The sequence below is a fragment of the Molothrus ater genome, chromosome 10 (assembly GCF_012460135.2).
Source record: "Molothrus ater isolate BHLD 08-10-18 breed brown headed cowbird chromosome 10, BPBGC_Mater_1.1, whole genome shotgun sequence".
In the NCBI taxonomy this organism is placed as follows: Eukaryota; Metazoa; Chordata; class Aves; order Passeriformes; family Icteridae; genus Molothrus; species Molothrus ater.
This window is the reverse complement of record NC_050487.2, coordinates 16,045,566-16,055,661: the sequence shown is the minus strand read 5'-3', so window position 1 is coordinate 16,055,661 and position 10,096 is coordinate 16,045,566.

Below are 10,096 nucleotides of genomic sequence, written 5' to 3'. Positions count from 1 at the left end.
TGATGGCGACGAGCGAATACAGCCCTTCAGTGCCAGCTTTGGGGAATGAAACCAAGGCTCTGAACACGACTCAGAGTAATTCAGAGAGAAATTCAGCTGCTCCCAATATGGCCACGACTGCTGCTGCCATCACCACACAGCACCCCGCTGTCACCCCAGAAGCAGCGCATGATGAACCAGAGGTCCCTCCTGATGTCCCTCTAGGGACCACCCCTGTCCTTGAGGATGTGAAGGAGGACATCACTACAGACCTCAGTACTGGCACTACATCTCTCCACAGCACCCCTCCACTGGCAGTCACCTGGGTGCCACAGCCAACTGCTGGTGTCACTGTGCTGCCCAGCCAAGGGCTGACCACAGCCCAGGGAGCAGTGGAGGAAGGTGTGATCCTGCCTGAAGATATTCAAGGTGAAACCAGTGCCAACTCCTCCTTGGGCTCCAGTCCTGATGCTGGGGAGCTGCTTCCAACCCAGCAGGATGGAGCAGTGGGTGGAGCTGAGGGCATCAACCCAGAGGCAGCAGGAGAAACGGCCCCAGCTGGTGAGGAAAGTCCCTTGGCTTCAGAATCTGGACATCCAGGAGATGCAATCAATGGTGAACTCAGCACAGCCAGCTCATCCCACCTACCTGCAGAGAGCCCAGTGATGTCAGGAACAGTGGAAAGCCCTGGGAAGTCCTCCCTCCTCCCTGGCCAGGCAGTGAGCCCGGGCACTTCGCTGACACCATCCGATGGTGGGGATGGGGATGGGGATGGGGATGGGCAGGGAGTTCCCGGGATGTCATCAGACGCTCCCGGTTCAGCCTTGCCGCCTGCAGCCAGCAGGGCACCAGCGGCCCCTGAGGAAACAGAGGACACTGCCACCTCCCTGCCGGCACCAGGGGCTCCCACTGATGCACAGAGTGACACGAATCTCCCGGTCTCGGCCACTGCGCTGCCCGCAGGGGATGTGGGAGCTGTGCATCTGGCCAGTCCATCCCTCCAGCCTGCCCCATGGCAGACCCCCACTGGAGAGCAGCCACTGCTGCTTCCTGATGCTCTGACAGCCCCCACAGACACCCCCAGTGCTCCTGGGGCTGCTCACCCAGCCCCAGAGGCTGGAGCCAGCACCTTGCCTGAAGCTGATGCTGCAGCACAGACACCAGCAAGTCCTGACCTCGCTGCTGGCCCAGAAGCAGCCGTGTCTCCATCTCTTGGGGAGTCACAGCCAGCTGGAGCTCCCCAGGAAGCTGAGGGACTTGGCACTGGCTTGAGTCCAGATTCAGGTGCCCCCAGCCCAGCACCTTTTGTACCTGGTGGACTGGCGTGGCCCACTGCTGGGATCCAAGGCCAGGGAGCTGAGGGGGCAGGGGACATGGCACAGGCAGAAGGTTCAGGGAGTGCCAGTCCCTATGAAGATACCCAGAGTGACACGAGTCCTACAGCCCTTCCTCCAGCCTCAGTATCTCCTGCTCATAATGGAGACCTGCTGACTGGAGGAACAGAAGACTTGGCAAATGCTGAACTGTCAACTCCATCAGCACTTGGAGATGGAACAGAAACAAGAACAGGAGGAGCCCCAGCACTGGGACAAGTGTCCTCATCTAGTTCTGAACCTCCCAGCAATGCTGAAACGGAGTCTGATCTGTCAGGGCCTGAAGGACCAGGGGACCTGCCCACTGAATCTGCCAGTGCTCCTGTGGCTGTTTCCCCAGCCCTGGGGTCTGTCGCTGGCCCCGTCTCTGAGGCACAGACACCAGTGAGCCCTGACCTCAGTGCTGCCCAGGGAGCACCTGGGTCTCCATCCTTTGGAGGGTCACAGCCATGGGGAACAGCAGCTGGTGCTCCTGGGGGAGCAGGACTCCCTGGGGCCCAAGGGCCAGACACCGACTCGACTTCAGCATGGGGTACCCCCAGCTCAGCCGTTCATGAACCCGTGGGACCCCCCTCACCTGGCCTTGGGGACCAGCCTGGCACCAACGTGGGGCTGCCAGCAGCAGAGCCAGCACTGGAAGGAGCAGGCAGTGGGATTGAGTCTGAGCCATCCCTGAGCTCCACTGCAGGGAGTGGAGCAGCAGCAGCTGGGATGGATCAGGTGCCCAGTGCTGGTTCCCCATCTGGTATTACATCTCCCAGTGATGTGGCAGCAGGACCTTCTATGTCAAGGGGTGATGAAGCAGGACTCATGTCATCTGCAGCCCCTGGCCCTGACAGTCTGTCCCCGGCCTCTCCAGAAGGTGAAACTGGCCCAGGGCTTGGTCTGGTGCAGGGGGCTGAGAGTGCAGGAGATGTAGCAGAGGCAGAAAACACAGAGAGTGGAAATCCCAACATGGAGACAAGTCCTTCAGCTGTCAGCCCTCAGCAGGACCTCACTAACACTGGAGAGCTGCCAGCAGAAGAAACCGGGGATGTCGAGCCTGCTGAACTTTCACCTCCATCAGCACTTGGAGATGGAACAGAAACAGGAACAGGAGGAGCCCCAGCAGTGGGACAAGTGTCCTCATCTAGTTCTGAACCTCCCAGCAATGCTGAAATGGAATCTGATCTCTCAGGGCCTGAAGGACCAGGGGACCTGCCCACTGAATCTGCCAGTGCTCCTGTGGCTGTTTCTCCAGCCCTGGGGTCTGTCACTGGCCCCGTCTCTGAGGCACAGACACCAGTGAGCCCTGACCTCAGTGCTGCCCAGGGAGCACCTGGGTCTCCATCCTTTGGAGGGTCACAGCCATGGGGAACAGCAGCTGGTGCTCCTGGGGGAGCAGGACTCCCTGGGGCCCAAGGGCCAGACACCGACTCGACTTCAGCATGGGGTACCCCCAGCTCAGCCGTTCATGAACCAGTGGGACCCCCCTCACCTGGCCTTGGGGACCAGCCTGGCACCAACGTGGGGCTGCCAGCAGCAGAGCCAGCACTGGAAGGAGCAGGCAGTGGGATTGAGTCTGAACCATCCCTGAGCTCCACTGCAGGGAGTGGAGCAGCAGCAGCTGGGATGGATCAGGTGCCCAGTGCTGGTTCCCCATCTGGTATTACGTCTCCCAGTGATGTGGCAGCATCTTCTGTGTCGAGGGGTGATGAAGCAGGACCCATGTCATCTGCAGCCCCTGGCCCTGACAGTCTGTCCCCAGCCTCTCCAGAAGGTGAAACTGGCCCAGGGCTTGGTCTGGTGCAGGGGGCTGAGAGTGCAGGAGATGTAGCAGAGGCAGGAAACGCAGAGAGTGGAAATCCCAACATGGAGACAAGTCCTTCAGCTGTCAGCCCTCAGCAGGGTGAACTGCCTGGTGCAGGTTCCTCATCTGGTTCAGCCTCTCCCAGTGGTGATGTCGCAGCATCCTCTGTTTCAGATCCTTCCAGCCTGGGAGCACTGGGAGACACAGACAGTGCTGCTGAAGGTGTTCAGCCTGCCCTGGGTGCTGCCACTGGGGTCCTTCCTGCTGCAGGAGAAGGGGCAAGTGAAGGGCCTGGTGATGTAGGGTCCACAGGGCAGTCCCAGGCTCCTACTGGAATGGGACCAGCTGGTTCAGAAAGCCTTGATGGAGAAACGGGAGGTGTGTTGCAGTCTGCATCTTCTTCCTCATCTACAGAGGGGTCTTCATCACCTGGGAGGACGGGTGAGGCTGCTGATGGAAAAGGTCTTCCTGGAGCTACTGCAGCTGGTGCTGGCTTGAACACAGGCTTGGAGGCTGCTGGCCCTCAAGAAGCCTCTGTGTCTGTCCCTGGCACCCAAAGTGGTGCCAATACCAAACTTTCCAATGGAAAACCGAGTGAGGTCAATGTGGTGCAGGTGCCTGGAGGAGCCTCGGTGAATGGGGGACCTTCTCCTGGTGCCAGCCTGGTCCCAGTGGCTCCAGACAACAGTGGTGTTTCCAATGGCATGACCACCTCAGTGCCTGGCTCTCTGCTTCTCCCTGGACAGGGGCTGAGCTCGGGGCTGGCACCCAGTGGGGACCCCAACTCTGCCCCAAGCACCCAGAGTGGGAGCAGCCCCCTGCTGCCAGGCTCACCAGGTGGGCTGCCAGAAGCAGCTGGAGGTGCTCACTCGTGGTCTCTTGAAGATGAGGTGGCCTCAGGCATGCCAGCACCTTTGGGAGAATCGTCCCCTCGTGCTCCCACATCCCCCAACACTGCCCCAGTGCTGCCTTCTGCTCCACAGAGAGGGAATTCTGCAGAGGGGGCGTCTGCCAGCCCTGGGCCTTTGGCACGTGAGTCGATAGTGGGGTCCTCTGCAGGGGGAAAGGGAGAGCTGGGGGCTGCTCTGCCAGGGGGAGCTGCCTTGCTCCTGCCTTCCCAGCAGCTGGGAAACCCCGGAGCCCCCTCTGGGGATGCTGACAGCCCCGCTCCTGGAGAAGGGAGCACTGTGCTCCAGGGAACTGTGACAGGGCAGGGGGACGTAACCCATCTCCTTCCCGGGGCACAGATGGAGACTCACTCCCCACCTGGGGGGAGCCCAGGGCTCCTCGCCCTTCCTCCCTCTGGGATCACTGCTGGCAAAAGTCCTGGAGCAAAAACCCTGGGGCCAGGACCTGCTGGTGGCTCATTACCTGCTGCCCTGCAGCCACCCCTGGGCAGGGAGCTGACCACCAGCCTGGCAAACAGAGCCCCTGCCACCTCTGGGTCAAGCTTTGCTGGAGCCTTCCCAGGCCGGGGGGCATCCCAGGGTGGGTCCCCAGCCACTGCACGCCCAGCCACATCCTGCAGCCCGGCCCCAGCCCCAGCAGCCCCTCTCCCCAGAGGCAGGGAGGTGTTTCCCAGGCCAGGAACAGCCACTGTCACCTCCCGTGCATCGTCCCCCGTGGTTCCAGCTCCACCAGGAGTGCCAGCAGCTGCCCCAACCCGGCTGCCCAGTTCCACAGGTAGGTGATGCTCGCAGAGCAGCCTGGGTGGGACTAACACATCCAGTTTCCTGATGGACCATCCTCAGGGACATCCAGTGCCCAGAAAAGAAGGGATCTATTTGAAGGCAGGATCCTGGGGGAGACACAGCACGAGGAGCCCCTGCACGTGAGCTTGCAACGTTGGCAGGCTGAGTCTGCTTTAAATACAGTCCCATCAGCTGGAAAACCCATCCCCTCCAAATGATTTTTTTTTGACAGAAATAAATAAGGAGCTGAAGGCTGTAGAAGTCTCTAGAAAGAGCTGTGGGTGTTTAATTCTGTGCTGTCCCCTGCCACAGTCCTTGTACAATGTTCTTCCCCTCCTAATGGCAGTCATTCAGTGTCCCAACAGGGCTGGTTGAAGCAGGAGACAGTGACCACAAAGGCCATCATAGGAGGTTTAGGGCAGCTGTGTTTGTGTAAGGAGAGGGAACAAGCTCGTGCAAGGGAAGGTGACATGCAGAGTGTCCCTGGAGGCTTTAAGCAGTGTCCTCCCATCCTTCTGCTGCCCAGGTTCTGTCCCAGTAGAAGCAAGATAATTTCAGCCCTTTTAAATTTTTGATACAGAACAAAAGCTTTGCTGTAAATGTGGTTTGGTTTTATTGTTTGTTTGTTTGTTTGTTTGCTTGCTTTTCCAGTTCCGGCTGTGCCCCTCTATGGGTATGGAGCAAGGGAAAATGATCAGGAGTATGTGGAAAGGAGAGTGGATTTTAATTCTCCACTTTTCAAGCCTGAGACTGGATTCCCATTTGGGAAAACCCTGCACAGCTCTCTCTATGTGAGTCCACTTGGGCTTGACTCATTGGGCAATTGGCCATCACCTAAACCCCTGGGAGAGGCACCAGGGACCGAGTGCCTGGGATGGGACTGTTGTGGGGCTGAAGCTGTTGGGATGCTGCTGGGGTCTGTTTGCAGCAGGAGGTGACTTTGTGGCCATTTCAGCAGTGGCAGGTGGTGGCTTTCTTTGGGCATTGCTCAAAACAGACTTGGAAATGGGAGGGCTGCCCCCCCATGCCAGGGAGTGCTGCTGGTCCTGACCTCACCTGATGGAGGGATCCCTCTGCTCAGTTCACAGACAATGGACAGATCATTTTCCCAGCCTCAGACAACAACATCCTCACGTACCCCAACCCTCCTCCCAGTGGCTTCAATGGCCACGAAGAGGTCCCCATGATCGCTGTGTTTTGGGACGACGCTGACTTCTCCAGAGGTGTTGGCACCACCTTTTACCAGGTGAGTGAAGCCACCTGGGAGCACGATTGCACGAAACACCTTTTGATTATAAGCTCATCATTTATTTTGTGGACGCCTCTTGAGATGGAATCCATGAATGGTTTTTCCCTTTTCTGAGCCAAATCTAAGAGCTGTTGGTGCTATGTCACCTCTTGAGCCATCCAAATCCCATCCAGCACTTTGGCTACAAGGGTCTGAGTGTGACCCCAGTCTAGGCCTGTTTTGTCCCACTGAGAGCTGACACAGGCGTGTGTGCTCCCAACCCCCAGGAGTTCTCCACCCTCAACACGGCCAAGCCGCCGTTTGTCCGTGACGTGGAAGCGAAGGTCCGGCGGTACCTGAGGTCCTCCTACTCTGCAGCCTGGACCCTGAAAATCACCTGGGAGAAGGCACCTGTCCACACAGCACGGACTGACACCCGGAAGGTGAGGGCTGATGGGACACAGGTGCTGTTGAGTTGTCAAAAAACACCAAGACCTGCAGGCAGTGACCTTCTCTGTGCCTGAATATAAGAACCAGTTTTGTGACAAAGGCCAGTCTTGAAGAATTTTGCCAAAAAGGATTGGGCTGTGCCCATGTTTTGGTGTTTTTCAGGTTTTTTGAGGGACACCTTTAGTTGAACTTCCCCCATTCCATAAAACCTTTCTCTTTAGGTGGTGGGAGTTTATTGCACACCAGAAACACTGTTTTTCAGAGGCATAAAACTCGGTGAATTTGAAGCTTGTCATGGAACAGTTTCAAAGTAAAGCCATCACATTTTCCATGTGAAATGTGAACCAGGCCTAGCTGTGTGTGCCTTGTTTCCCTCCAGACCTCAGTCTGGCCCTTCCCCAGCAAGCACTGCCCCACACCCTGAATTTTAAACCCCACATCTTCACTCACTTTCTTACCTGTCTGCAACACTTCTTCCCAGACAATCACATACCAGGCTGTCCTGACCACTGATGGCTTCAGGTCCTACATCCTGATGCTGTACCAAGATGGAGGCATGCAGTGGGATTACACCAGGCTCACTTCCACCAATGTGCTCATTGGCTACACCAGGTACAGCAGCTCAGCACTCCATCCCTGCCTCCTCTGAGCACTGGGATGCATCCCACCCACAGCTCCCACTGGTTGAATCCTTCCCCCATATCCCAGGGAGTGCCCTACAAGGATGAGGACAGCCCAGATGTGGTCTGCATGCCCATATATTCTAACATATAGGGGCCTCACAAACAAATTCGCTCCATTAGGGATTGGATCATGCTGCAGCATGTTGTCTTGCTGGGCTGTGCTTGTTGTAAGATCCACAAATCCCTCTGGAGTCCTGGGCCCCCAGCATCCTGGCAGTTTGGGTGGAAGGAGTGGGAAATAGGGGATGTTTGCTGAACTTTGCACCAGCCGAGGGAAGGGATTTCCGTGCTTGGCCGGAGCAGTTGCTTCCTGCCTCCTCGCATTACGTCTCTCCCCGTACACGCTGTCTCCAGGGCTTTCTCATTAGCTGCTTGCTGCAGCTGAGTAAGGAAAAGGTGGCCTGGATGGGAAGCACAGGCAGCACAGACGTGTGTGCCTGTGAGTGACCACTCGTGGGTTTCTCCTCCAAATCGCCTGGCAAAATGCTGGAAACCATGGGAGCTGCTCCTGGGGGTCTCCAGATGCCTGTGGGCTCAGTCCCTGATGCAGCAGGAGTGTTTGCAGCACCCAAAAAGAACTGTACCCCATATGGAGGAGGAAGCAGGCTGGGGCAGCTCATACCTTTGCCCTCCTGTCCCAAGAGCTGTCACATGGGTGCTGCAGTTCCACTGGCACAGGGTCAGGATGGCTGAAGGGCAGGCTGGGGCTGGGGCTGGGGCTGGGGCTGGGGCTGGGGCTGGGGCTGGGGCTGGGATAATCCCACTCAGGAAGAGCAACCCCTGATTTTTTCTCTTTTCTCTTCACTCAGTGGGGATGGCTTTTACCACAACGATGACCTGACTAAGAGACCTCCAGCTGCCAAATATCGCCCTGACCAGTTCAGGGGCTACAACACAGGTAGTGCCACACAGCTGGGGTGGGTTCACAAGGAGGGGAATATTCCCAGGGAATGAAATCCAGCCTGCCCCTGTGGCAAGGCTCTCACTGAGTTCTCAAGGCCAGGCTTTCCCCCTGAAGCACATTTCCCCTGGGTACCCACTATGCCCTAAGGCTGAAACATTCCTGCTGTGCCCATGGTCACTTTTTGTGCCAATGGCTCTGTCCCAAGGCTTTCTTCTTTGACAAGAGCCTCTCCCCCTGTTTCCCTTCTGTTGAGTGGCTGTTGAACATAGGGTGGAGGTCAACGTGGGCTTAGCTTCCAGCATCAGCACCACATGACTCTCACCTTGAGACAGAACAGCCCCTGTGGTCCCCTTGGCCAAAGGTGACAGCTCATGGTTTCTCTCCCTGCTCAGACCTCCGTGGGTTGTGGATTTACAAGCTGGAGAGCCGCGTGGGCATCAACTACCGGCTGAAGTGCCTGGCATGGACGGGGCAGCAGCAGGAGCCCCGGGCATGGAGCCAGGGCCTGCCCACCTGCCCCTGCTCCCTGCAGCAAGGGCAGCAGGACCCACGCTTCAAGAGCAGCCGTGGAGGCAAGTAAACATCCTGTACCTCACCCTCCCCATCCCCAAACTGTCCTTCCCCACCTTTCCTGCAGGGGTGGGGGGAGTCCCACCTGGCAGGGTGGGCAGGTGACCTAAGGAAAAGGAGAAGGGGGCTGGCCTACCCTTCAGAGACACGAAAAGTGGGGAGGATTGAGGGCTGACCTCTTCTTGTCTTATTGGACTGGCCAGAGTTGGTCTGACCTGCATGGGGGTGCTGGAGACCAGGGTCTCCCCCTGGGGACTGCTTGGATGGTCTCCACCAGTTCCTTTAAACCCCTGTAGCCCGTGGGTGATGTGGGGGCAGTGCTGGATAACAAGGAGCCAGCTCTGGCCCAGTCCTTGCCCTGAGGCAGGTGTGCTGGCCGGGCAGAGCTGTCTGAGGCTCACTGGTGCCCATTTCAGGCAGGTGGGGTGCCCGTGTCTCCATGCTGCACTCGGCCTCCCCCAACCAGCACGGCGCCGGCGTGCGCTGCCTGTACGACAGCCAGGACCAGCTCATCGAGGGGAGGCAGGAGAGGTACTGGAGGAACTCCAGGCAGGCGTCACCCTACCGTGGTAAGCACAGCCAGCCTTGGCATCCCCTGCCTGAGGCTGGCATTGTTTAGCCTGTAAATAATTTTAATCTCTGTGCCAACCTGCTTCCTGACATGCTGTTTCCCTTGGAGGGAGTGTGGAGCTGCCAAAAGCCTCGCCTGGAACCGGCCCATCTCCCTCCCCTTCCCTTCAGCCCCTCACTGTCCTTTTTGCCCCCAGACCAGGAGCTGAAGCTGTATGACTGGTGCTGTAATCGGGCGGGCAGTGCCCACCTCTGCGCCCGCTACAGTGAGAAGAGGCCGAAGATCGGCTGTGATGGATACCAGTCCCCCAGCATGGGTGGGTCTGCAGCTCATGTGCACTGGGGTGGTGCTGTCTTGGTGCCCAGGGCTGGGAGGGGAGTGGGAATGTCCCAGCCTCCCTGTGGTTAAGGCAGCAAGAGCCCTGAGCAGATGGGGGATGGATTTTGGGGTGCTCATGTGCAGGTTGTGCCATGCCCTGGGCTGTGTGGGGTTGTGGAGTCATCTCCCTCAGCACATAACCACCAGCACAGTCTGGAGGTAATGGCACTGGGAGGTGAGGAGGACCACAGCAAATGTGGTTATGGTGTAAGCTGATGTGGGGCTTTCTTGCAACCCCCAACAGATTCCTCGGAGGAGGCAGAGAATGACTCAGATGAGCAGATAGGTGAGCAGGACTGTGGGGTCTCCTTTCCCTCTATCCCTGTGCCCCTGCAAGAAAATGCCCTGGGGCTCCCAGCTTGCCCCTCAGGGAGAAGGTGGCTGAGCAAATCTCATTTCTTCTTTGCAGATGGAGAGGACAAGTAACTGGGAGGTTGCACACCTGCAGCACGTTCTGGGCCATGGCTGATCCTCAAGCCC